Genomic DNA, 26,537 nt, shown 5'->3' with positions numbered 1-26,537 from the left:
TTCACTGTGTTATCATGTGAAACCTGAAATGTCAACAGAGAGATGGGGCAACCGGTTAACAGCACTTGCATAGCTGTGGTGAATGAGGACTGTGACAGAGAGAAAACCCAAAAAGGAGAAAGATACAAAGGGGAACAAAACAGTGCCAGAAGAATCTGGTATGGACCCCAGAATGGCAGTACATACTTCCATTTATTTGTATTACCTATGCCTACATTTTCATCAAAGGAAGTAGATTTCCACCTTTTCTAAAGTGGCTAACTTAATCTAAAGCTTTGGCAGAACAGTTACTTCTCTACCATTTGAAGTAAAATAAATAAGTAAATGAAGACCTTCACGTAGTTCAGAAGCTGCTTAAACTTGAGAGAAAATGGTTTCCTTTCCTTCTTAGATTGGATTGTGACCAACATTCCTGACTGACGTTGAACGTGGTATCAAAAGAATGTGCCTGAAGTATGTAGCCAGTGACCTTTATAATCACTGTACCATTTGATGGAAAAGTGTTTACCACATTACATTCTTTATTAACTTAGGTCCAGTAGAATCTACTCGTTTTAGCTTTAGTCTTGGTGAGGGCCAAATGTCAGACTGACTCTCTATAATATACCTGCAAATGCTTTACAAATAAATGGACACGAAAACTCTAAAAACCATAGTCTATCAGAAAAATATAATAAAGAATACTATGATTGGAGAAAGATTTTAATTAGGAAAGGGTAATACTGCTTCTGTGGAATCAAAGAGATGTTAGAGATATAAAGGAGGGGCCCGCTACGTCTCAAGTAGAGTCTGCCAGCACGCAGTATAGTTGGATGAGCTCTTTTCTGCATTTTCCCTATTTTTACTCTCTGCTAATTCATCACTCATTCATTCATTTATTCATCCACTGACTCACTCATCCATCAAACAGATATTAGGTGTTACCACCTCTTGGGCACTGAAGATGCAAAAATATATGACATCATCCCTACGCTTGAGAGACTGGATTCAGCAAGAATCTGCACAGATGTTTCCTGCTGAAATTAGTTTCTTGGTTTTGGTTAAGACTTAATGAGAGAGACTTGGAAATGCAGATTGAAATGCATGTGCCCTCTCTCTATGGAGATTTGTTATTTGTACTAAATGGGGATTATGTCATCGGGGATCATCCACACCCTTATCCTAGCCCATAGGTGGTTTGAGACTCTGCACCAGGCTGGGGTTTGAAAGCCTGGATGTAGGCACAGGAATGGGACCAGGCTATTCCACAGCTGTGGGCAGTGACCCAAAGAGGGCATCGAAGGTGATGGCAGACTCAGGGGCCAGACTTGACCCCTCAGAAGCTTGAAAACCAGGGCAGAGTCTTCAACTGGGGCAATGAGTAGAGGCACCATCTTTCAAACACAGTAACTGATTACAGTTGTGTTTTGCATCCTAGGGTCTGGGTTCACTCTCAGCCTGAGTTCTTGTCATAATTTTTATGAAGCATTAGTTTTATAGTGTTTGAAAACACCATAATTGTCTGTTCATAGGGGAGTGGTTAAATACATAATAGAGGGGTGCCTGGGTGGCTCAGCTGTTGAGCGTCTGCCTTCGGCTCAGGTCATGATCCCAGGGTCCTGGGATGGAGCCCCGCGTCGGGCTCCCTGCTCAGGAGGAAGCCTGCTTCTCCCTCTCCCACTCCCCCTGCTTGTGTTCTCTCACTGTCTCTATTTCCGTCAAATAAATAAATAAAATCTTTAAAAAATAAATAAATAAATACATGATAGATTTGCCATATAATGAAATGATAGGCAGACATAAAAAAGAAAAGAATGGTGACATTCTGTGTCCTGATATAAGAAGACACACTGATGTTAAAAATTAATAATATGAATAAAATAATCTTTTTTTTTTTTAAGATTTTTATTTATTTATTGAGAGAGAGAGAATGATAGAGAGAGAGCATGAGAGGGTGGAGGGTCAGAGGGAGAAGCAGACTCCTTGCTGAGCAGGGAGCCCGATGCGGGACTCGATCCCGGGACTCCAGGATCATGACCTGAGCCGAAGGCAGTTGCTTAACCAACTGAGCCACCCAGGCGCCCGAATAAAATAATCTTAATACAAGTTTATCCTGGGTTATTGGAGTGACCATTTTATGAATGATACCAATTTCAGTGCTCAGGTAGCACTTGGCTTTATGTCTGATACTTCCATATCAGCTGTTTTCAGCCATTGAGAAAGTGACAGAGGAGGTGAATACATCAAAGATACATTTGGCCAGAGGAAGGTCTGATGATTTCACAACACACTACACAAATGTTTCCTGAATGTGAATAGAGGAAGATGGTGGGAGAGTCACCGTACTGCATAACCAAAGGTCACGCAGTATACTGAATCCCAGAGAACCTATACAGGATTCCTGCTCCAAGGGACAGTGTAGTTCAAACAAATAAACCTCATCTTTCAATTATAATGTGGTTATTTTAGATTTTTCTTGGTTCTATAATTCTGCTATATTTAATTTGAAAATACATTTTGGTTTTATTTATTTAAAAAAAGTTTAGAGAGACTTTTTTTAAAAAATATTTTATTTATTTGACAGAGATACAGCGAGAGAGGGAACACAAACAGGGGGAGTGGGAGAGGGAGAAGCAGGCTTCCCACTGAGCAGGGAGCCCAATGTGGGGCTCAATCCCAGGACCCTGGGATCATGATCTGAGCCGAAGGCAGATGCTTAAACGACTGAGCCACTCAGGCGCCCCATACATTTTGGTTTTAGAATTGCAAATGAGCTTTGAGCATAAAAAGTTTATACTTGGTTCTGTGCTTGTGTGTATGTAAGTAATGCCATTTCAAGGAAAGGTACTACTGTGGGTGGGGATTGTGAGAACGTTTTCACCTTTAAGGTCCATAATTCATATTTGGGAAGCTATACAAGACAAGAAGAGACTACAAGTGATGACCCTTAGCAGCTTTCCCTCAGGTATCCTCTAATTCTTGAGGTTAATGATTTATTAATGTTCTCAGGGAAGAACATCTTCAACAGTCAGGAAGACACTTCTTAGAATTTAAGTAAGTTTTGAATAATAGTAACCTTTCCATGATTCAAAGACCCAAAGATATTAAAGGGTACACACTGCACTCTCTCTCAGCCCCGTTCCTCCCTCTTGGTGACCACTATATTCATTTTTTGTGTATCTTCCCCAGATCCTTTTTTTTTTTTTTAAAGATTTTATTTATTTGTTTGACAGAGAGAGAGCACAAGCATAGGGAGCGGCAAGCAGAGGGAGAGGGAGAAGCAGACTCCCTGCTGAGCAGGAAGCCCGACACGGGGCTCAATCCGAGGACCCTGGGATCATGACCTGGGCTGATGGCAGATGCTTAATGACTGAGCCACCCAGGTGCCCCTTCCCCAGATCCTTTTTTGCACATACAAGCAAACACTAGTATATAGCTTTAGCCCACCTTTCCCTGAACTCCTTGTACAGAAAGGCTTTTCTGCACCTTACTCTTTCAGTGAATAGTATGTCTTCCTCTTTCAGGACATAAAATGCCACCATTCTTTTTTCTTTTTTTATGGCTGCCTATTATTCCACTATATGGCAAATCCATCATTTATTTAACTTCTCCCCTATGTTTTCAAACATTTACTGTAAAACTAATGCTGCAATAAATAATCGTGTAAATGTTACTTAGCCAAGTGAAACATATCTGTAGGATAAATACCAAGAAATGAAATTGCTGGGCCATTGGGTACTTGCATTTGGAATTTTGATACATGTTGCCAAATCACCCTCCCGCGGGGTTTTACTGAGTTCCACTCTCCCAAGCAATATGTGAGGAGTGCCCTTTTTCCCAGTCTGGCTATAAAGAGAATGTGTTATCAAACTTTGGATTCTTCCCATTCTGATAAGTGAAAATAGTATTTCAGTATGTTTTTAATTTGCATTTCTCCTATAAGTGATATTGAACATTTTCCATATATTTATAAGCTATTTCTCTTTCCTCTTCCGTAAATTGTCTTGTTATTGTTCTTTGCTCTCTTTCTATTGGGCGGCTGCTCTTTTTCTTAGCAATATTTAGGAACTATTTATATATTAAGGATGTGAGCCTTTTGTCTGATCAGAGTTGCATCTTTTTTCCCCGTCTGTCTTTTGACTTAACTTAGGGTATTTTTGGCATGTAGAAATTTGGGGGTTTAAAAAAAGCGGTTTCTGGATTGTGAATCATAGAAAACCTTCCTACTCTAAATTCAAAGGGAATTTTGAAAAATCCTTCAAAAACGTGTACTCAGCAGTGCTGATGAGGTTGCCCTTCTGGGCTACATCATAGCCATGTGACGTTGGAGCTCCTGTGGTACTTCCTACATCATTTTTCTCTATTGCAGAGCTTCAGGGAGCTGAAGCTGGACGAGGATGTTTTAGTCACCTCTCAAACCAGTAATAGACCAACTCTGGCCTTAGCCTGTATACGGTTTCTTTTCCTTAGCACTTTTTGAGGGAGTGGTAAGAGAGAAGGGTAGAGCAGAAATGGCCAGCTGACCCTGGAAGCTGCACAGTGACCTTGCATTAATCAGGCCCGTTTGGTCTCATTTCACAAATATACCATCGCTTGCTATTTTTGTGACTTTTGTTATCTTAAATTTATTCAGAAAGTAATGCTGCCTATGCGGTTGAAAAGCAGTGTTGTTTTTTTTTTAGGGGGTGGGGAGGGACAGAGGGAGAGAGAGAATCCTAAGCAGGCTCACTGCCCAGCATGGAGCCTAACACAAGGCTGGATCTCACGACTCCGAGATCCTGATCTGAGCCAAAATCAAGAGTCGGATGTTTAACCAACTGAGCCACCCAGGCGCCCCTGAAAAGCGGCATTTTTGAACATTAAATTTGACATTTTTATAGAGCCTATATGTTAAAATGTTCTCATTTCAGTAATTCTAAACGCCTATCCCAATTGGAAGGAAGCTGTCAAAGACTGGGAAGTAATGGTATAAATCGGTTAGTTTGATGCCGGGTTTGTTGGTGATGCCTTCTTCATAGTAAGTCCTTGAAGGAAGGCCATAATGATTAAATTGGGGTAGATGGATACCCTTTTATTTATGTCAGCCACCAGGGTCTTAAGAAGAGAAGCTGAGAGTGAGTGCACAGCATATAAGGGGTAATTACTAGGAGTTATTAGAGTTTGTAATTCAAGACGCCATAATCACTCAGACACAATAAGGCCTTTCTCATTTGAAAGGACTCTAATGAGTAGATACTGTGCTTTCCATCATGCAATATAATTTGATGGTCGAAGAAAAAATGGAAAGCTCACCCACTCCCAAAGGAAGTTGAAAGAAATAAAGAAGAGGGAGAAAAGCAGGGATGAGGGGAGGCATGAAAGATGATAAGAGAGAGCCCAAAGAGTAATTAGCTATAATTCAATGGACAGGGAGGAGAATTACTGACAAAATGCAATGCTCTGAGAAGGAAAGAAGAGGGAAAATCAGAGGCACACCTTGGAGGGGATGAGAATGACATTTCAGACAAAATGGTGATGAGAGTCTTTTCAAAGTAATATGGAAAAAAAAAAAAACCACCAAATAAGTAATGGTAACATGGAACAGAAAATAGTGGTTTAATTGTTTTAATAATAGCTGAAGAGTGAAAGATTGAGAATGGTATTACTTTTTTTTTGTAATTTTTAAAAAAAAGATTTTATTTATTTGACAGCGAGAGGGCACAAGCAGGGGGAGGGGCAGAGGGAGAGGGAGAAGCAGGCTGTCCTCTGAGCAAGGAGCCTGATGCGGGACTCAATCCCAGGATCCTGGGATCAGGACGTGAGCCGAAGGCAGGCGCTTAACCGACTGAGCCACCCAGGCGCCCCAGAATGGTATTACTTTTGAGAATTAATATTAGGCCAGAATCATAGTGTTATCTATCTTACATTATTTACCAAATTAGTTAGTCCCCACGAACCTCGGGTTTAGTTAAGATCAACATAGCATTGCCATGACTTGGCCCCATGCCAGACATCTGGTAAGTCACTGTGTAAATGTTTGCTGGATGAATGAATGATTGAATTGATAAATGAATGATCTGTTCGGGGCATGTTTAGATCTCTGACCTAAATTCAGAGTGAGTAAAAATATGCATGGCCTTGGCTTTACTATGACAGTAATTTATGTCTTTGTAGAACCAGGTGGAAAGGTTAATGGAAAGGATTTCAGTAAACACACTTGGTGCAGTATCCGCGGCAACTGTTCCTTCTTGATTTCTGAGGGCTTGTGTTTTTTATGGGAAATGAGTGGAGGTGAAAAATGATCAGTGATCAGTGGAACTTCTCAAATGACCAAATACCTGTTCGTCATGGCATATGTGGTGATCACTTCAGCAGACAGTAATTGGTTCATATGCCCAGGTAATGTTGTAACATTTCTTTGATTTCATGTCATTTGGAGCTATTCTGATTATTGAAGCTTGGCTTGAGTAAACTTTTTCTCATCCACCAAAGGTCCCTACTTCTGTGGATTCAGCATCAGTTATTACTTCCATTGATTAAAAAACAGGCTCAAGGCCTGTGGGAATCCAGGCAGGGGAAGGTTAAATCCTGGGTTGGTGATAGGACAAGCCGGCCCTGGGAGAATGGAGCTAGACACTTAGACGCACTGAGGCTAGGCATGTTTCTGAAAAAGTCTCAGCAAAAGGCAGTTGGTTAAGACGTAGGCAGAGATGAGCGGGTGTTAGCAAGTAGGAAGACTGTGTGCTATGGGAATGGGGATGCTGGGCAAGACACCAAGACAGCCATTCAGCCACTGGAGAATAATTCTAGACACTGGGTCAAAATGACTTTGTTAGTAACAGGACCAGCAGGAAGATGGGGGTTCCTCAAGTACTCCTTGTCACAAAACATTGCTGATAGCCAAGTACCTGTGTTCCGCCTTCCGCCATTCTGGGATTTAGGAAGATGGAGAGAGAGAAGGACCACTGCAGGCTCACAGGCGGGAGGCTAAATCAGGATCAGTAACAGGCTAACCAGTACTCTAAGCTGACTCACAGTTTCCAAGACAATGCCTATTCTGAGTATTTCGTCTTGACTGTGAATCATCTTTATATATGAGAATTTCTGACAGTTCTGCAAGGGGAGGTTGAGGAGAATACCACAGTTTTTATAGATTGTCAGTTAAGAAAATCATCGAAATGGTAAGGACGCTATAGGATCTGAAGTACATAAGGACTGAAATAAGGTTGAATTTTCTGGAAACTCGAGAAAGTTCTTATTATTTCCATTAGAAGCCTGTTTATAGTCTGGTTGGAGAAATGAAATGAAAATTGTTATAGATGCCAAGCAGACGTATATTATTATTCCAATGGATCCCTGAAACAACTACCAGATATCCTCCACTCCCTTAAAGAAATGATTCTAGAAGCTGATACAGTGAACCGTCACAGGCTTTGGAGTCCTCCTGCCCTGGGCCCGGTGACGGGACCTGCCACCTAAGCTACCATGCCCACTGGGCAAGTTGCTCCACTTCTCTGAGCCCCGGTGTTCTCATTCATCAAGTAGCGATGACTATATATATATTGGGGTGCTTGGGTGGCTTAGTCGGTTCAGCGGCTGCCTTCGGCTCAGGTCATGACCCAGGGTCCTGGGATCAAGTCCTGCATCGGGCTCCCTGCTCAGCGGGGAGTCTGCTTCTCCCTCTGCCTGCCGCTCCCCCTGCTTGTTCTCTCTCTCTCTCTGACAAATAAATAAATAAAATCTTTCAAAAAATAGATACATATATACATATGACATAGGATATTGTGAGGATTAAATTAGAAAGTGCATATAAAGTGATAAGGACAGCAGCTAGGATATGGTCATCGCTGTTGGCCATTATTGGTCATATCTGGTAGTTGTTTCAGGGATCCATTGGAATAATAATATACGTCTGCTTGGCATCTATAACAATTTTCATTTCATTTCTCCAACCAGAGTATAAACAGGCTTCTAGTGGAAATGTGGATTCTGTTCCCCAGACCCTAAGGATCTCCCTTTGGGTCTAGTTACCTGTTGTTAGGTGCCAAGGTAATTCTGGAAACTTCCGTTGAAGGCTGGCTGAGTTACAGTGAGGACATTTATCCCAGACAGAAAAGCACCTTCTAGGAACCAGGAAAGGAGCTGTGTTTGCTGCTGGGGCCACAGTGGCTCCCCTCTGGGTGCACACACGAGGAGCTGGGCTGTGGGCCCAGCTACAAGGGTCCATCTTCCCTTCTGGAAAATAAGCAGAAAACACTAAACTTGTGAGGGCTGTACCTGCTACTAGTGGTAGAAGCTTTTGGGTCACCTTGGAAACCAGCTCTTCAAAGGCTAGTCTGTCCGTGTCCCGTCTCCCCCCACCCCCCCACCGCCGCCGAGAAAGAGTGGATTAAGAAGACTAGCCCCCGATGGAAATAAAAACAGCAGAGAATTTACCACCTTCCCTTCCCTGGGGTGGCCAATATTACCATCCAAGTAATGAAGCGGTATTCGGTTTCCCTGGCTGCACCCGCAGTCTGTGGACCTTATCAACCTGTATGGGGGAAGCACCACTGTGGACTCAACGTGGTCAGTTAACAGATCTTGGCTTCATCTCTTAATCTCTCTGAGCCTCTATTGCCTCATCTGTGAAATGGGGATAAGAACTTGCTGGGGGTTCACAAGGATCAAAGAGGTGATTCTGTATAAGGAAAGTTCTTGGTATAAAAGGAGGGGCTCAATAAATCTCCTCCTCATAAAAAGTTTCCTAATTTGTCTTCTGGCTTCCGTTCCCCCTTTCCCAACTACTACACACTGCCATCAGAGGGATTTCTGAACTACCTATGTAGCTCCAGCCCAGACACTGTCATGGGTAGAACAAAGTCCAAACAGTGTAGCACAGGGCTGCCCAGCCACAATGTGGTCTCTATTCCAAACCTCGTGGTCACTCCGCAAGCATGCCCCATACCTTCCCTCTTGGCTGGGCTACCCTTGCCACACTTCAGCAACTGCAGTAGGTCCTATTATTGAACACTTACAAAGTGCCCAGCGCTGTGTAAATGTTTCTTATGCATCACATCCTTTAATCCTTACTGCAACCCTGTCTGGGTGAAGAAATTGTGGTTTTTATAAATTGTATGCCTTGCTCCATCCTGACCCTAGGATGTAGTCAAACTGGGATTCCACTTAGGTTCTCCATGCTAGCTATTTATGTCTTTATGAATGTATGTGTTTATTTATATATTTGAGGTTTAATTGACATACGTTATATTAGTTTCAGCTGTACAACATAATGATCCAATATTTGTATATATTACAAAGGGATCACCGCAATAAGTCAAGTTAACATCTTCACCATACATAGTTACAAGAACATTTTTTTTTCTTGTGGTATAAACTTTTAAGATCTACTTTCTTAGCAAGTTTTATCTCAGTGCTTTTAAGTGTTACCTTCTATCAAAGCTCAACTCCAGGACACTGTTCAAAACTGTCTCTTGCATGAGCACCCCAGCCCTGGGCAGTCGCCCCGATGGCATCTCTTAATGTGTCCTTGAACTAACTGAGCAAATTGTCATTTTAATAGTTCTTTTTTTTTTAAGATTGTATTCATTTATTTGACAGAGAGAGACACAGTGAGAGAGGGAACACAAGCAGGGGGAGTGGGAGAGGGAGAAGCAGACTCCCCGTGGAGCAGGGAGCCCGATGCGGGGCTCAATCCCAGGACCCTGGGATCACGACCTGAGCCAAAGGCAGACGCTTAACGACTGAGCCATCCAGGCGCCCCGTCATTTTAATAGTTCTTGTCTGCATGAGCTACCTCTGTCTTCCCAACCAGATCCTATTTTCCTCCAAGGGAGCAGAGATAGATTATATGTCCAACAAAGTGTCCTCTTCACAGGTGCTCAGTTTCTGTTTCATTTGGATGAGGATGAAAACACTCATCTCCAGGACTGAGACCATATTTATTCCTCCACCTTTTCTAGACAGTAATAACTGTGGTGACTACTTAGTAAGATTCAAAACATAACCTTGGCAAGCACTTTTTCATCTAATGCTCAGTCTCCTTCTCTGTAATACAAGAAGATGGAAATGTACAACCTAAAGCTTCTCTCTTGCTCTAAAATTAAACATTATTTCAAAAAAAATTCTAGATACATTACACAGGGAAGATATTCTACGTGTCATCTGATTTTCCCAACAACCCTGGGAGACAGACAGAGAAGATAAATTATCCCCTACTTAGTGGCAGGAAACTATGGCTCAGAGAGGCTAAGTGACTTGTCTGAAGCCACACAGCTCCTGAGTGGGGAAGTGGGAACCTAAATCCACTGCCTGTGATTACTTTGTATGACATGGCGTGGGCCCTGCCAGGTTAGAAACATTCCTATTCCATCAAGGAAGTAGGCCAGTACAAACATCTAAATGTTTCCCTTGGATTCCTGGATACTCTCCCAGGTTTAAGTTAAAAGAGCTGAGTTTTTCTAAGGGGTTTTCCTGGTGATGTTTTTGAAAATAATTTGAAGTTGGCATGTTAGTAATTTCTTAATCATTTGGCTCGCTCTCGGGAAGGTGTTCAGTCACAGTGGTTGTCTGTTCATTAGACTCTCTGGCTAGGGGACAGGAGGCCTGAGACCTGGGCACCTGTTGTATGGGGTGGCCCTGGCTCACTTCCTCAGGGTCCCTTCAGAAGATTGAAGAAAGGCATCAGAGATCCCAACACTTAGGGGGAGACTTTTTTGATCCTAATAAAAATTTCCCAGGAGGGCGCCTGGGTGGCTCAGTTGGTTAAGCGACTGCCTTCGGCTCAGGTCATGATCCTGGAGTCCCGGGATCGAGTCCCGCATCGGGCTCCCTGTTCAGCAGGGAGTCTGCTTCTCCCTCTGACCCTCCCCCCTCTCATGCTCTCTCTATCTCATTCTCTCTCTCAAATAAATAAATAAAATCTTTAAAAAAAAAAAAAATTTCCCAGGAACTAGCATAAAGAGAAACAAAGATCAGGCAAAATGTCACATGAGTCACCTCCCACTATACAAATTCAGGTGTATTTTTTTCTTTTTAAAAATTTTTATTTATTTATTTATTTGAGAGCGAGAGCATGAGCCAGGGGGAGGGGTGGGGGGGAAAGGGAGAGAATCTCAAGCAGACTCCCCACTGAGCACAGAGCCCGATACCGGGCTCCATCTCATGACCCTGAGATCATGACCTGAGCCGAAATCAAGAGTGGGACACTTAACCAACTGAGCCACCCAGGCACCCCTATTTTTCTTTGTTATAAAAGAAGAACAATACATATATTGCATTTAAGTAAACTAAAGCATGTTTAGTACAACTTTATAGGCAAACTATGGGACAACTACGTACTGTTAACTCAATTGAATGATGTCCGTGTGCACTGAGATTAAATGTGTAGAAATTTTGTAGTGTAATGTGCTGCGACCTGAAGGCTTGGTGTGCTTTGTTTTGTCTAACAGAGCTTTCCACCGATTTTCACATCACAGCACACTTTGCAAATGGTAGTATGAGCACACAGGGGAAGACCGCGCTCAGCTCCACCAAGGGCTGAGGAATCCATGTGCCTCTCCAATGCTGAAAGTGTATTTCAAAACCAAACTTGAGCGGCATGGTTTGTCTTCCACAAAAACCCTCGAGAACGGCCTTTCTCTCTATTCAATAAAACTGAAAATGCGGGCACCTGGGTGGCTCAGTTGGTTGGGCGACTGCCTTCGGCTCAGGTCATGATCCTGGAGTCCCGGGATCGAGTCCCACATCGGGCTCCCTGCTCAGCAGGGAGTCTGCTTCTCCCTCTGACCCTCCTCCCTCTCATGCTCTCTGTCTCTCATTCTCTCTCTCGCAAATAAAAAACAAAAACAAAACAAAAAAAAACAAAAAAAAAACCTGAAAATGCAACAAACAGACAACAGCAACAACAAACACTTGTCACCATCTTGTGGCCTAGCAGACAGAATTAAGGGGTGGGCAGCTGGGAGCCCAGGGTCCTGCTTTCCTGTCGCTCATAGATTGCACTGTATAGCTCCCAGGGGAAACTGCGTGCGGGAAGCATTTGCCTCTCCCGAGTGCATGATCTTCACGATGTGACTGAGCTGTGGGAAGAATCTGTTTTCCTAATCCGTGTTCTAGATTTCAGAGGCCCTGGCCCTCCCGCCATGAAGGACAATTTTTGAAGCCAGGGAGTGCTGGGATGTGGTGCCTCACTGTGTCCGAGCCTCCTCAGCAGAGCATTTACCTCAGCTTTCTGTGCCCAGGATCGTCCCTGTCCCTGCCATCAGTGGATCCAGCAGACATGCTGTTGGGAAGTGAATTTGATAGCCATCAACTGTCATAACGGGCACAAAGGGGGAGTCATGTCTAAAAGGATAAGGGATAGTGAATTTGCCATCAAAGAACAATCACTGGCATTCTTTTTTTTTTTTTTTAAGATTTTATTTATTTATTTGACAGAGAGAGAGAGAGCACAAGCAGGGGGAGCAGCAGAGGGAGAGGGAGAAGCAGGCCTCCTGCGGAGCAGAGAGCCCGACGCGGGGCTCGATCCCAGGACCCTGGGATCATGACCTGAGCCGAAATCAAGTCAGATGCTTAACCTACTGAGCCACCCAGGCGCCCCATTCACTGGCATTCTTGAATCCTTTATGTAGTAGCTATGAACAGGAAGGCTGGTGCAGTTCTTCAATATTGTTAGTTTAGGGGCGCCTGGGTGGCTCAGTCAAGCGTCTGACTTGATTTCGGCTCAGGTCATGATCTCAGGGTCGTGAGATTGAGCCCCGTGTCGGGCTCCGTGCTCAGCAGGGAGTCTGCTTGAGATTCTCTGCCTCTCCCTCTCCTTTTGCCCCTCCCCCAACTTGTGTTCTCTTTCTCTAAAATAAAATTTTTGAAAAAACACCCTTATTTTATAACTGATAACTTTTTTAAAAAACAGGCCTTTTCTCTGTCCTTCTCTATTTCTTTCTTTCCTTTTTTTTTTTTAAGATTTTATTTATTTATTTGACAGAGAGAGATAGCGAGAGCAGGAACACAAGCAGGGGGAGTAGGAGAGGGAGAAGCAGGCTCCCCGCTGAGCAGGGAGCCTGATGCGGGGCTCGATCCCAGGACCCTGGGATCATGACCTGAGCCAAAGGCAGATGCTTAATGACTGAGCCACCCAGGCGCCCCTATCCCTCTCTATTTCTATTTCTCTATCTCTCTCAAACAAATGACAGAAAGGAAAGTTGGGGCAAAACTCTTCTGTCCTAATCTTTTCCATTCAGGGAACATAAGGTGATTCTCTACAGAATCATGTTTAGGGCGGCATAACAATCTGAGGGAGAGAATGAAATTTTTATGTTTATTCAGAGAGCATATTGGTTGAGAAACACTGGCATAAAACGAATTCTTGCATGTGATTATCTTTTTTTAAAAGCTTGAAAGTACTTATCATTGGGTTTCATTAAATCCAGAGAGCGAAACCAAACTTTCAGGGGTCTTTCAGAGCCCACCCTACTCTAAACTCAGCTTAAATGAGCATGCTTTCAATGAGCGTAATGTATTAGAATATGTGTGTGTGCATATATGTGTGTATACTATATATGTATATACATGTATGTGTGCATATGTCACTTATTGCTTACAAATTAAGGAATTGGGTGTAAAAGATATAATCTGGTGTGAAAGAAACATAATAAGACCTTTATTACTTTAATTCCCCCATTCATTAGTGAAACAATAATATGAAAAATAGTTTCCAGGGCGCCTGGGTGGCTCAGTCGGTTAAGCGTCTGCCTTCGGCTCAGGTCATGATCCCGGGGTCCTGGGATCGAGTCCCATGTCTGGCTCGCTGCTCAGCGGGGAGTCTGCTTCTCCCTCTGCCTCTGCCTTCAGCTCCCTCCGCTTGTGCTCTCTCTCTGTGTCAAATAAATAAATAAAATCTCAAAAAAGAAAATAAAAAAGAAAAAATCCCCTCACCTTTCATCTTTGTTCTTCAGTCTCTTATTTGAGGATGTATGAGGTGGTGACGTTGCCGGGTATCACGGTGTTGGTCCTAAGGCTCTGTGTCTCTTGTGTCATGATACTGTTTATAACATGAGAAAAGAACAGTTTCTTGGAAACAGCTTTAAAATCACTTTGCAACGGAATGCTCCCTCACCTCAGTATACCACTTCTGTAATTGTCAGTGATCCCCTTTTCCATCCATTTATCAATATTTTTCCAAAGAGGCTATTTCTAGGCCATACCTGAACTATTTCTTAGGAAATCTCAAGATCTCCTGTATTCCATAAGGGACTCATCTGCATATGCTGGTCATTTACATAGATTGCAAAATGCATAATATTATGTTGAACAACTTGACAAACTAAGGGCATTACTTGCTGCTCTGCACCTGGCTTTGCAAAGTGAAACCATATTTGGGAAGCTTCCTTGTTCAGGTTCTTCAGTCATTGGTGCCATGATAGCCTCTTTCTTTTCAGGTCTTCCCTGCTCACTTTTCTCTTTGAAGTTTTCTCTGGACCTTAGGTGAAGGTTGCTCTCACTTGATGTAGCACAAACTGAATGTGTCCCCTTAACCTTATGCAGGTGCAGTAAGGCTGAGCTAGAACTGGAATTCTATCTACCTAGATATCAGTCTGTCTTATTTATTAGAGAGACACAGTGTGCACATGCTAGCAGGGGAGAGGGGCAGAGAGAATCCTCAAGCCAACGCCCCGCTGAGCGGAGAGCCGGGAGACAAAGACGCAGGGCTCCGTCCCAGGAACCCCAAGATCATGACAGGAGCTGAAACCAAGAGTCGGCGGCCCAACCGACTGAGCCACCCAGGCGCCCCAAACTGGAATTCTGAGGGGCAGTGCAAGTGGAGGTGCATGCCTTGCAGGCGACAGAGTCAGAATTCCCAGTGTTCAAGCTGGGCTGCTCCTGTGTCTCCCCTGTAAATAAGCATGATTGTTTTAATTACAGTTCTGTAGCTGCTGTTTTTGTCTGTTCTGGAATATTGGGCTGCAAGACTGGAAAGCATATTATTAAATTGCTGTTAATGCCTTGATACTTGGTTACATAACACTAGTCTTCCTGCCGCACAGAAGGGAATGTTTACTCAGTTCATCTTAGATGAGCCAACGGGGTTAGTTAGGGTTTCAGTTGGGCGCTTTGGGTTGCAGGAACTCAGGCCTCTAGTACCTGGTGCTTGTAGCCGCGACGCACAGGGACTGGAACCAGGCTTGGAAAGCTGACAGGAAGCCGGGCAGCAGTGGGGAAGTGGCTCCTCTGCTCCCTCCTCCCCTCCCGGCTCCTGGGGATCCTGTGCGTGTGCTTGTCTGCCCTCTCCATTTCTGTCCCCTTCTCTTTTTGCCCACGGCTGGCTTTCTCGACCTCTGCTTTCTAGCTTTCCTTTACCTCAGTGTTTCTGCTTCCCTGTCATCTGGCTTGTGTGCTACATTCCCTTGCCTTGAAATCCTTTCATCTTCTGCTTCTGTAGCTCTTTGACTTTTCACTTACCATTTCTCAGCTCAAATTATCTGGAAGAGGGTGTGATTGGCCTGCCTTATCTTTCACCCCAGGCCACCTCTGAGCCCTGTGTGTTAGCCTCGACCATAGTCCCTGGTGAAAGGCAGCCTTGTCTGGTCCAGCGTGACAGTCCTGCTCTCCGTCCCCAATCATGGCAAGCCGAGGGTGGGTGACATGTTTCTGGTAGCCACATCCCGGCACAGAGAATACCAGAGCTGATTGGTTACAGAGTTTCATCTTTTATAAAGTCTTAGAGCAGGATATATTCATTATGATATTTTTTCCTTTATTAGTTCTTGTGTTATTATTTTATTATAATACTTGCGCATGAATCTGGTTTTACATAGTTCCAACAGCATGAAAATTACTTTTAAAAATATAGTTCTTATAGTCAAAAGAGTCTGACTTCTTCCCCAGTGGGGTGTCTCCCCAAATCGATGTCATTTCCCAGAAGTAACCGTTATTAACAGTTTAATGTACATCCTTCCTGGACATTTCCTATGTAGATAGAAGCACATATAGCCTCTTTCTTTGCCTCACTTACATGTAGCCAAAGGCAGCGCCGTGGGTATTTACCATTATAATGAAGACTCAGTAATGAAAGTAGCAAAACGAATTTCATCCATTTAATGTTTGTAGTTTGTAGTTTTTATTATTTATTTATTTATTTATTTTTAAAGATTTTATTTATTTTGGGGGAGGGAGAGAGCACAAGCAGAGGGAGTAGCAGAGGGAGAAGCAGACTCCCTGCCAAGCAGGGAGCCCGACTCGGGGCTCAGTCCCAGGACCCTGGGATCATGACCTGAGCAGAAGGCAGACGCCTAACCGACTGAGCCACCCAGGCGCCCCAATGTTTGTAGTTTTTATTTGGGGCATATAACTTTCTGACTTAAGCTAGTTGTTTAAATATGTAGTCCCTACAATTGAGTTAAGTAATTTGGTGCTGTGTGATTGAATATGTATCAGTTTATGGTATTGACACACTTCGTATACTAGAGGGAAAAAATGAACTTTAAACAAATTTCTAAAAGATAAAGGGCAGGCCCCTCTCCATCAGAGTGTGTTTTTGAGGATGCCACTCTCTGAGATATTGAGATATTGACCTGTGGGATTGCATTCTAGCAACAAGATGACTAACCTGTGACTATCTTGAATGAAGTAGCAGCTTTATTATAAACACAGTGACCATTTATTTGCTTAAGGCTATTACCTCTCTTTAAGTAAAAAAAGCCCTAAATAGGAGGTTGGAAGTAATTGAGATAACAAAACAATTTTTTTGCATCATAAAAATATTGAATGTACATTTGGAAAACTTTTGGAAATACAAACAATACAGATAAAAGTAAAATTATTTTACCCACCAATATGTTAATTTTCTAGTCTTTAAAAATCATGTATTTTAGTTTATAATATAGTAATATTATACTTATATTTTGATTGGAATCACAGGGAACAAAAATTTTAAGTTTTGTGCTCTTTTCTTCACATAACATACTAGGTATGCTTCACCGTGACATTAAATAATCATTTGAGGGCTGATTTTATTTTTTATTTTTTAAAGATTTTATTTATTTATTTGAGAGAGAGTGCGCATGTGCACGAGCGGGGGTGGGAGGGGCAGAGGGAAAGGGAGAAGCAGACTCCCCGCCGAGCAGGGAGTGGGGTGCAGGCCTGGATCCCAGGACCCTGAGATCATGACCTGGGCTGAAATCCAACGCTTAACTCACTGAGCCACCCAGGCACCCCAAGGGCATGATTTTAAATATCTATCATTGCATAAATGTATTGTAACTTATTTAGATGTACTAGGTCATTACCTAAATGTAATTTAAAATTCATGATTGCTTCTATTTCATGATACTGATTCATTGTGGAGAAGGGGTTACATGAATTAGGAGGGTTGGCAATGATCTTGGGACAGAGTGAGTGGCTCCTACAAATGTGGGCCTACCTGGTAGAAGGTATGCGAGGGGCATCATGCCCCGGTTTCCCTGAGGTGGTGGATGTGGCTTATCTCTTAGAAACGGTGGGCTTCACAGTGAGGAGCTACTCCCACCAGCACCAGAAGGGTCTCTCCATCTTCACTCTGCCGGCTGACCTTGGCCAGCCCTGAGCCATCAGTTTCAGGTTTTCAAACCTGCCTCTATAGTCAAGATTAGCACCAGTACACCTTCCTGCTGCATATATGGAAGCAGCAGTCCATGTAACAAAAGTGCATCTACCTTCCTCTTTCTGGGTTCAGGGCTTGTTTGCCGATTGAGAACACACAGGTGCCTAGAGTGTTTTTTGAATGAATTCAGTTCATTGTCCTCACTGGTCTCTATCAGAGCAAACTTGAATCTCTGGTAAAAGTCTGAGAACAACAAGCTCGTCTGTGGGAATGAAATCACCACCGCAGCGCTGGGGTCAGGGCCGGCCTCCTGGGGATGTGGCCTTGTGCTCTAGCACAGGAACCCTCATTTGAAAGGGCTCCGGGCTTGGTTGAATGTTCTACTAGTTGTCTTGAACTTAAGAATTTTTGAGCAAGGGGACTTGCATTTTCTTTTTGCACTGGGCCCTGCAAATTGTAGCTGGCCCTAACTGGGGTGTTAGGTAAGGTGGTAACATATTTTAATGATTCCTTCTCAGACACGGCCCCAAAGAGAATGAAAAATCAATTGCAACTGCCCTCCGTTTTTGTAGGAGGAGGTGCATGTGACTTTAAGAGACTGGCCTACAGGGTGAAATGGAGCAGCTCCTGGAAGACCGGGCCTTCAAGGGTGCTTGGTTGATTTGAGCAGCACATACTAATTGGCTGTATGACAAAGGCTCTGCTGAGGAGATGCTCTTCAGATTTCAGTTTTCTGCAGTTACTTTAGGTATAAACCCGCCTGTGTGCTTTATCTGCTGTGATGGACAATATGAAAGTCAAGGCTTCTTTCTCTCCTTTTGAGCCCTCACTTTCTGTGTGCCGTAGTTTTCCCTTGTCTGTGGGGGATACGTTCTAAGACCCCCCATGGATGCCTGGTACTGTGGGTAGCGCTGAACCCCGTGTATACTGTGTTTTTCCTGTACGTACATACCACTGATAAAGTTTAATTTATAAATTAGGCACAGCGAGAGAGTAGCAACTGTTACTACTAATAAAATAGAACAATTATAACAATATACTGTAAGAAAGTTATGCACATGTGGTCTCTCTCACTTGAAATATCTCCCTGTATTGTACTCACTCACCTTCTCCCTGTGATAATGTGAGATGAGAAGTGGTCTCCGTGGTGAGATGAAGTGAAATGGACGATGTAGGTGTTGTGCCATAGCGTGAGGCTACTGTTGACCTTCTAACCCCAAATCAGAAAGAGGGTCATCTACTTCTCTCTCTTTTTTTTTTAAGATTTTATTTATTTATTTGACAGAGAGAGACACAGCGAGAGAGGGAACACAAGCAGTGGGAGAGGGAGAAGCAGGCTTCCCGCCGAGCAGGGAGCCCGATGCGGGGCTTGATCCCAGGACCCTGGGATCATGACCTGAGCCGAAGGCAGACGCTTAACGACTGAGCCACCCAGGCGCCCGAGGGTCATCTACTTCTGATGGCAGTTGACTTGGGGGTACGAGAAACCCAGGAAAGTGAAACCACGGATAAGGAACTACTGTACTTAATATAAGCAAGCATGACATTCAAAGACCCTGCAATCCAGAATTAGCTTGAAATACTACAGAGACTCCGGAGTGCTCTGCCTCCCCAAGCTTTGTCTTTCTGCCCCTGAGCCTGCCCCTGTCTTTGTAAGAACTGCGTCAAGGGTCTCCCAGGGCTTATCTAATGCAGGATTGTAGATTTTCCACACTTTTAAACCAGTGCCCTTGGTTGGGATAAATATACAACAAAAACCTCATGCCTCCCCCATTCATGTATTCTTTATTCTTGCCTTCAATTGAGAAATGATTTTGTTGAGTTTCGTTTTAGTTTGCAGTGGGTAGACCATTGTTTTAATTTCCCAAATAAAAATGTGTATTATAGATTGAATGTGCTCTTTAAAACTGCATATGATTCTAATAAAAACACAGTTCCGAGAAAATTACTGCCCTCCAGCCGTCCCTTCCCTGATTTAGTGCTATTTAAGTACTAGTTTGCAACCTGTGTGTTACCACTGCCTTGAGCTAAAGAACAGAAATTGGGATTAAGCATTTACAAACCTAGAGCAATTTGTTGAATTAAATAATAAAAAAAATGGAGGCTTGTTTTTGTCTTTTTTCATATTCTAGAGATAATAATATTTCATATGTACCATATTTTACAGAAGTATCAGTCTATAACAGATTGGAAAGTAAAACCAAACTGATTTTTGATCACAAATAGTTTGAGGAGTACTCTCCTAATTGACAGAGTTGGCAGTGTATTATTCCTGTGCTACCAGACTTCTCATTAGTTCGTCTTTCCACCAATGGTGACAAATCCATCTGTGTGTGTGTGTTTGTGTGTAAAAGACGGGCTCTCTCCTCTCTCCTGTGAAGAGAGAGGCATTGTCGTCTTGTAAGGCGGCCATGATATATGTGTGGCTGGGGTGGGGTCATGACAGCTATTGAAGTTGAGAGGAGAGAGTTGTGGATGGCCTGTTAAACCAACAACAGTGGTTTGAACTGTGTTGAGAAACTGTTTTTACCTAAACATGCTAGAGGGGTTAGGAAGTATGCAATACTTAAAATAAAACCATGTCCAGACAGTTCTACACTGAAGGGTAGAATCCCAGTATTGGGATTGGTCTCTCCCTTTTAGCCAGTACGACCCCTACTTGAGAAAGGCTGTTAGACTCTTTGGGGTTGTGAAGCTGAGAAAGCTCATTGCCCCCATCTCCAGCCCCAGGCGTCTCCCCCAGTGCCCCTGCGTTCCTCAGCTCCTTCCCCAGAGAGCAGACATGGCCCCTCTCAGAGATACTGGAGCTGGGCTGCAGTAGCCTGTGTGACCTTCACATCGGTCATGGGGACACTGTGAACTCGGGTGCGTTTATAGCTCTGGAGCTGACCCCTCACCTGGCAATTCCAGCATTCCCCTTCACTGCTGGGCACATAGGATGGTTTTCCTAATCTCTCACCTGGTCCCTTGGCCAGTATGGTATGCAAACAAGTTGTTTACCAATCTGTGTGTGGGTGCAAGAGTTTCAACTGGTTAAACTTTGGGGTAATTTTGTGCTTTTTTGGCAACAGCTGCCCATCTCTGGACTCGTTTCCAAAAGTAGAATAGAAAGACTTGTGCTTTCCCTAAATATCTCTTTTTTTGATCCATCTTAATTCCAGATAAATCTCGATATTCATTAAAAAGTGACAAATTACTTCCAAAATTAGAGAAGTTGGTCTCCCATGGTACAAAGTTTAGATGTGAGTTTGATCTGTATTACCTTGCACTCTCTGAAGTGGGATTTTCCAACCTTTTCTCAAGTATTGGTCTCCATTCATTGAATGATTCTTAGACAATTTTAATTATTTAAGGTCAATTTGCTAGAACTTATTAGGTACTATGGTAGCTGAATAAGGTTTGAAAATAATTCTTGGTTTCCCCCAGTGTCCATCAAAGTGAAAACTTTGTGGCCCAATTTATAAATATTCAGCATAACTTGAGGGACTTTCTATAGGCTTTGGGAATTCCAAGGTAAACAAGGCTGTGCCTGCCCTCCAGGAGCTCACAGACTGGTGGGAAGAAACTACAAACAAGATTCATTAAGAGAAGTGTAAAAACTATGTGTGGCTGGAGGTTATAACTCTGTCAGCAGTTGCTTCTGGGTGTTACTGTTTACTTTCTGCCTAAGAGCGTGTAACCTTAGTCAATGCTAAGACTTACAGGGGATGTACCAGCAACTTGGGAGCAGCAGGTAGGAGAAGGTGGGAGCCCGTGACCTACAGAAACTTTCCATGCGAGCAATGCAGAGGGGTTTGCAGATACTGATCCCAAATTCCTCCATTTATATAGAATATATATAAAGAAGTAAGTCCAAGTATACTGCCTGTCTGGCTTTAGGGAGATCAGTGGATATTTGGTGAAATGAATTGAGCAGGGCATACATTCGTGGAAGCTTCTAAATGGTAAACTCCGAATCTCTGAACTGGATCTCCAGCACAAGTCAGTTCAGTGGGAAAGGCAAATAGCTCACCGAATGGAAAACCTGAGTAGCCAATAAACAGGAAAAGATACTCAAACTCATTAATAATTAGAAAAATGCAAATTTAAGCAACAAATGGAGGGGCATCTGGCTTGCTCACTTGGTAGAGCATGCAATTCTTGATCTCAGAGTTGTGAGTTCAAGCCCCAGTGTTGGGTGTAGAGCTTACTTAAAAACAAAAACAACAAATGGATACTATCTCTCACCCTTGAGAATGGTGAAAATAAAGAACCAAAAAACCAAACACTGATAATACTAAGTGTTGGGACCATTGTAGAGAAACATATTGTCTGGCTTTCCTGGTGAGAGTAAGTTGGCACAATCACTTTGGAAAGCAATTTTGTAATGTCTGATAAGGTTTAAAGATGCACTTACCCTATGACCCAACAATTCCATTCTAAAATGTTTTCACACGCTTAAAACGTCATATACAAAGAAAATGATTGCAGTGCCTATTATAAGAAAAAAATTGGAGATAAACCCACATGTCCTTTATTAGGAAAAAGAGTAACATATTTATACAGTGGATATTATACAGCATTTAAAATGAGTGAATCAAATTTATTGGGTGAAAACAGGTTGCCAGACAATATCTACTCGTATCATTAATGCAAATTTTAAAGTGCACATCAGTGTAAAGTGTGCATTCGTGTACGTACACGTGGGGCGATAAAAGTTTAAGGACCTGGATGGGGAGAACACAAAACAAGCTGACAGTGGTGAATGGAGAGAGGGAAATAGGATCTAGGAGACATTAAAGGGACCTTTGCTATGTGTGTTACATTTTCTTTGTTTAAAAAAAAAAAAGGCAGATGAGGCCAGATGTTAAAAGTCAGAGTAGTGGTGCATGTATTTGTAATTTCCTATACTCTTCTGTGGTTTTGCAATATGTCCTTGAACAATAGTGCTTAGGGCATCCGTGGCATTCTCTGAGGAGGGACTATTATTGCCCGTGCCCTTGACCTTTCTGCTTCCATGGTCATTGTAGACCTCTGGCTGGCTGCATGGCCAAGGGGGTAGAGGAAGGCCGAATGAGCTTTAGGACCTTGTCCACTTTGACATTAAGTAATTCCAAGATCGTCAGTAGGTGATCGATCATTGTCACGGGCACATTCCTACATGTCCACACTCTCCTCACACGGGAGCCGAGCGAGCGATGACTCTGTGTGTGTCACACCCCCTCCAGTGCCCACAGGCAGATGGGAAGCCTCAGCGTACCAATTTTGCAGCATTTTCTGAATCTCCCTGAAAACAGCATTTTTACGTTACATGATGCCTCTGAACGAATACAATAGGTAGATGTGGGGAAGAGTTATTTTGAGGGCCATAATTTGACTCAGTTATCTCAGGCAATCAAAGATTGTTTAGCACCAGAAAGAGCTGACCAGAGCAGCTGCTAAAACAGCGCTTTGTGTGGGAAATGATAAGAGGTTCAGTATTTTGACACCCATTTCAGAGGTATGAGTAATAAAACTTCTAAGAAAATCTTGATTGCTGGGTTGGTTTTTTTCTTTGGGGGGGGTGTTGGTGGGAGGATTGGATTCTCTGGCTCAGATTTCCCATCTTGCAGGATTCTGTGTGGATAGGGGCTATAGGAGGAATATTTTCCCTCTCCCAGAGTCTTGATTCTTTGTATCCATAGCGTTTAGGCAGCACAGTGATGACTTATGTAGGTTTTCAAAGACTAGGGAACTCATCCATTGATCAAACATGTGTTCAGGGCTTACTGTGCTCCAAGCAAAGGGTAGGACCTAGGAGTCAGAAGGAGTCAGCCTCCGCCATAAGAGGTCTTCTGGAAAGAAGAGGAGATGTGGAACGAGGCAAAATGTACAGGTAATTTTAAATAAATTCAATAGGTACTCCAGAAGCAGAACTTGGAGGGGAGGAGGGATAGAAAGAGAGGTATTAAACAATTAGGAGTTTGTCATTTAAGGCAGTGGGAAGTGAGATAAGCACAACATTCCGAATAGAGGGAGAATTCTACTCAGTGTTACAAAGGGAAAGGGCAAGTCTGGGTTAATGTGGACGAGTGTACTTATTGATTTGGCTGGCCAACTGCATACCTCGATTCACAGTATTACTTTCTGTCTGAATATCTAGTACCTTAAGTTTTCAAAGAATTTTCACAACAGTTTTCTAATTGTACGTGCACCTCATGTGCGTATTACAATATTATACTGTCTGTAGTTTAAAATATTTCAGCATGGACCCTATAGTAGGTATGTATGTACCTGTTCATTTTCATCTAAATCTTAGTGGAGCTGGTGGTGCCAAGTTGTGAATGCACACTCAGTGTTGATGAGCTGGTATCTCATCAGAAACCCTCACTTTGGGGGGGGGGGGTCTTCCTTAAACAACTCAGTTTTCTTTGTCCCTGAGTGACACTGGAGATTTTGTTAATTAGGATAATGGGTATTGGAGGTGGATTTCACTTGGGGACCTTTGTGGTGGTCAAGATGAGTGAATCAGGTTGAACCTTTTCAGGGGCCTTCCCTCCTGTGTATTACAGAATATACAAGTCTAGTGAGACATTGAGGATGGGGAAACTGAGGCTCAGGGAGGCTGGGTGTGAGAGTGGGGTAGTGGCAGGGCCAGGACTGAAGAATTCCAGAACTGGGACCACTTCTGTTGGCTGCTCTGCCCAGTGAGCTGTGCTTGCCCTTGAAGAATCTTTATCTGTGATGACAGTCTTTTAGAGGCTCATTAAACCATGTAGGCTAATCCTTGACTAAATTCCCTAAGCCCAGACTGCAGTGCGTGTTCCTTAGAACCAATGTATGTGCCATTTCCAGTATTGTGGGGGTTTCATTTCTTCTTTTGATTCAAAAAGAGTGAAGTATTACAAACACTCAGTTACGAATGATGTACTTGTATTTCTAGTTAACAGTGAAGGGAATCCAGCTTAGCTGGAGCACTCTTTTCTGCTTTTCCTGTTAATATACTCTTCCATCTGCAGATAATTGAAAAGTAATTAGAGGTCTTTGCAGTAAATCCACGCCACAGTAGAGAAAACAAAAATGCATACATGTGTGGCATTATGTGGAAATTTACCCCTTGGAAAACTACAAACCGTAGGGATTTTAATGTATTTCATAGAGGCCAGATCAAACAAATGAATTAATTTCCACTTTAGTGAAAGTTTGTTTTTCCTGGTGTGTTCAGATCGGCTATGGTCACTGTGGTTTGGAGTGAACCTAAATGGGTTCCTGTCCTTGGACAAAGACCAAGGACAACTGTAGGACTTGCCCATGGTTAACCTCCCGTAGGCTTTTTGATTAATAACCCTGGTTCAGGAAGGCAAGTGCTATTATGATCACTTTGCAACTGAGCCAGTCAAAGCAACGAGAAGTTAAGTGGCATGTCCACACCACAGAACTGGTTATAACAGAGTCAGAGCCAGAACTGAGCTCGTCTGAACACTAGGTGACTCAGCGATACAGCTCTTTCTATGACCCCAGGCTGCCAGAGCAAAAGGAAGTGAATTTCATTGGTATTCCATCAAGGTATTCCATGTGGTGATATGGTGGGAACCAAACCTCAAGACATTGTTCCAAGACAACACGTCAGGAGATACTAGTGGTGACAGTTTCAGAAGAACTTATGGTTCAGATTCAGCAGAACTTCATGAAAGTCCTGCTATGAGCCAGGCACTGAGCTTCGTGGTTCCCAGTATGCTGCTTATTTTCAGCAGGAGCAGAGCAAGGGAGCCTGGGGACCTTTCGCCTCCCCACGTCAGCCTCAAGCACTTATAAATAGTATCCCAAAGCCATTTTTAATAGACATGCCGTCTAAGTAGAAGTCAAATTAAATAAAGGAGTGTCTTGGCAAGTTCCAAACTGGTTTCTTAACCTTTTATTCCACTCAGCCTGTTGCCCTTAAATCCTATTATATTCAGTCTTATTACAAGAACAATCTCGTAACTGTGATATTGTCTTCCATTTTATCCTTGAGAAAACCGAGGCATTGAAAATAAGATGCCTTGCCCTAAGATGAAAACTATCCAGAGTTCCTAATTGGTTCTTCTGAGTCCAAATCCCACGCTGTGCTGATTTCCATCCAACTTTTGGAATAATTATGGGCATTTACTTTATGGGAATCTTTTGGATTCATCCTGTCAAGTAAGGGATCTAGTTTATTTGACTTTGTGGAATCTGTGTGTCTCTGTGTCCATGTTAATTAGAATAATGAAGAAAATGTCCGGTGCCTAATCCCAGGTGGGATAGATAAAGGAGGCACACTTTCCAGGAGGGGGGGATGTTGGAGGAATGGTGGTTATAAGATAGATTTGCACTCCTGGAAAGAGAAGACGCTGCCTCTTCTTAAGTGAGCATTGGTGCACTGAGTATTTGCATTTCTCATGAATAAATAGGTAAATTCATTTGCTGACTGTTCAGGCATCCTGGACTTGGATGACATGGGCGAGTTTCCCCCTGGGGTCTGGACAGATCAGTGAGGTTCCTGTCCCACAGAATGCCACCGTATGCTACCCCAATGCCTTTCCTGACCCTCAGCCTAGTTACTGCATCATTGTAGAGGGCAGTCATCTGCAGCCATCTCTGGTTTTAATGACTGATGTGACAAATGCTAAAGGACTCTGCCACTGAGGTGGGGAAATGCTTGTTTCACAGCCCTTGTTCACTCCTAAACAAGTGTGAAAATCACTGCTTTGCCTTCTCCCCTACTAGATTATACATACCTTAAGGACTCTGTCTTACTGTGTTTTGTGCCTGCCGGGTTTGCCTTGCCCACAGTAGGTACTTACTTGATGTTTGCTGAGCTAACCTATACTTTTCCAGTACAAAGAAAAGTGGGACAGATTAAAATAATATGTAGGCCAGCCTGGCACACTGACTCAGATAGACATGACTGCTTCCAGGCCTTGACAAGCTACTCAAATTAAGGATTTGTTTCTTAGGTGAAAAGGGGGAAGACATAATGCACATTGGGCATAATGTAGATAAAGCAGAGACACCAACACAT

At 43.1% G+C, this 26,537-nt stretch overlaps 1 protein-coding gene across 2 annotated transcripts in view; it reads left to right on the top strand.

Moving 5' to 3' along the window:
- TBC1D9 (TBC1 domain family member 9) overlaps nucleotides 1–26,537 on the top strand; it is a 117,745-nt gene that overhangs the window by 22,465 nt on the left and 68,743 nt on the right. The window lies entirely within an intron of this gene.

Source organism: Halichoerus grypus, chromosome 3 (genome assembly GCF_964656455.1).
Source record: "Halichoerus grypus chromosome 3, mHalGry1.hap1.1, whole genome shotgun sequence".
NCBI lineage: Eukaryota > Metazoa > Chordata > Mammalia > Carnivora > Phocidae > Halichoerus > Halichoerus grypus.
This window is presented reverse-complemented; position numbering and strand designations above follow the sequence as displayed.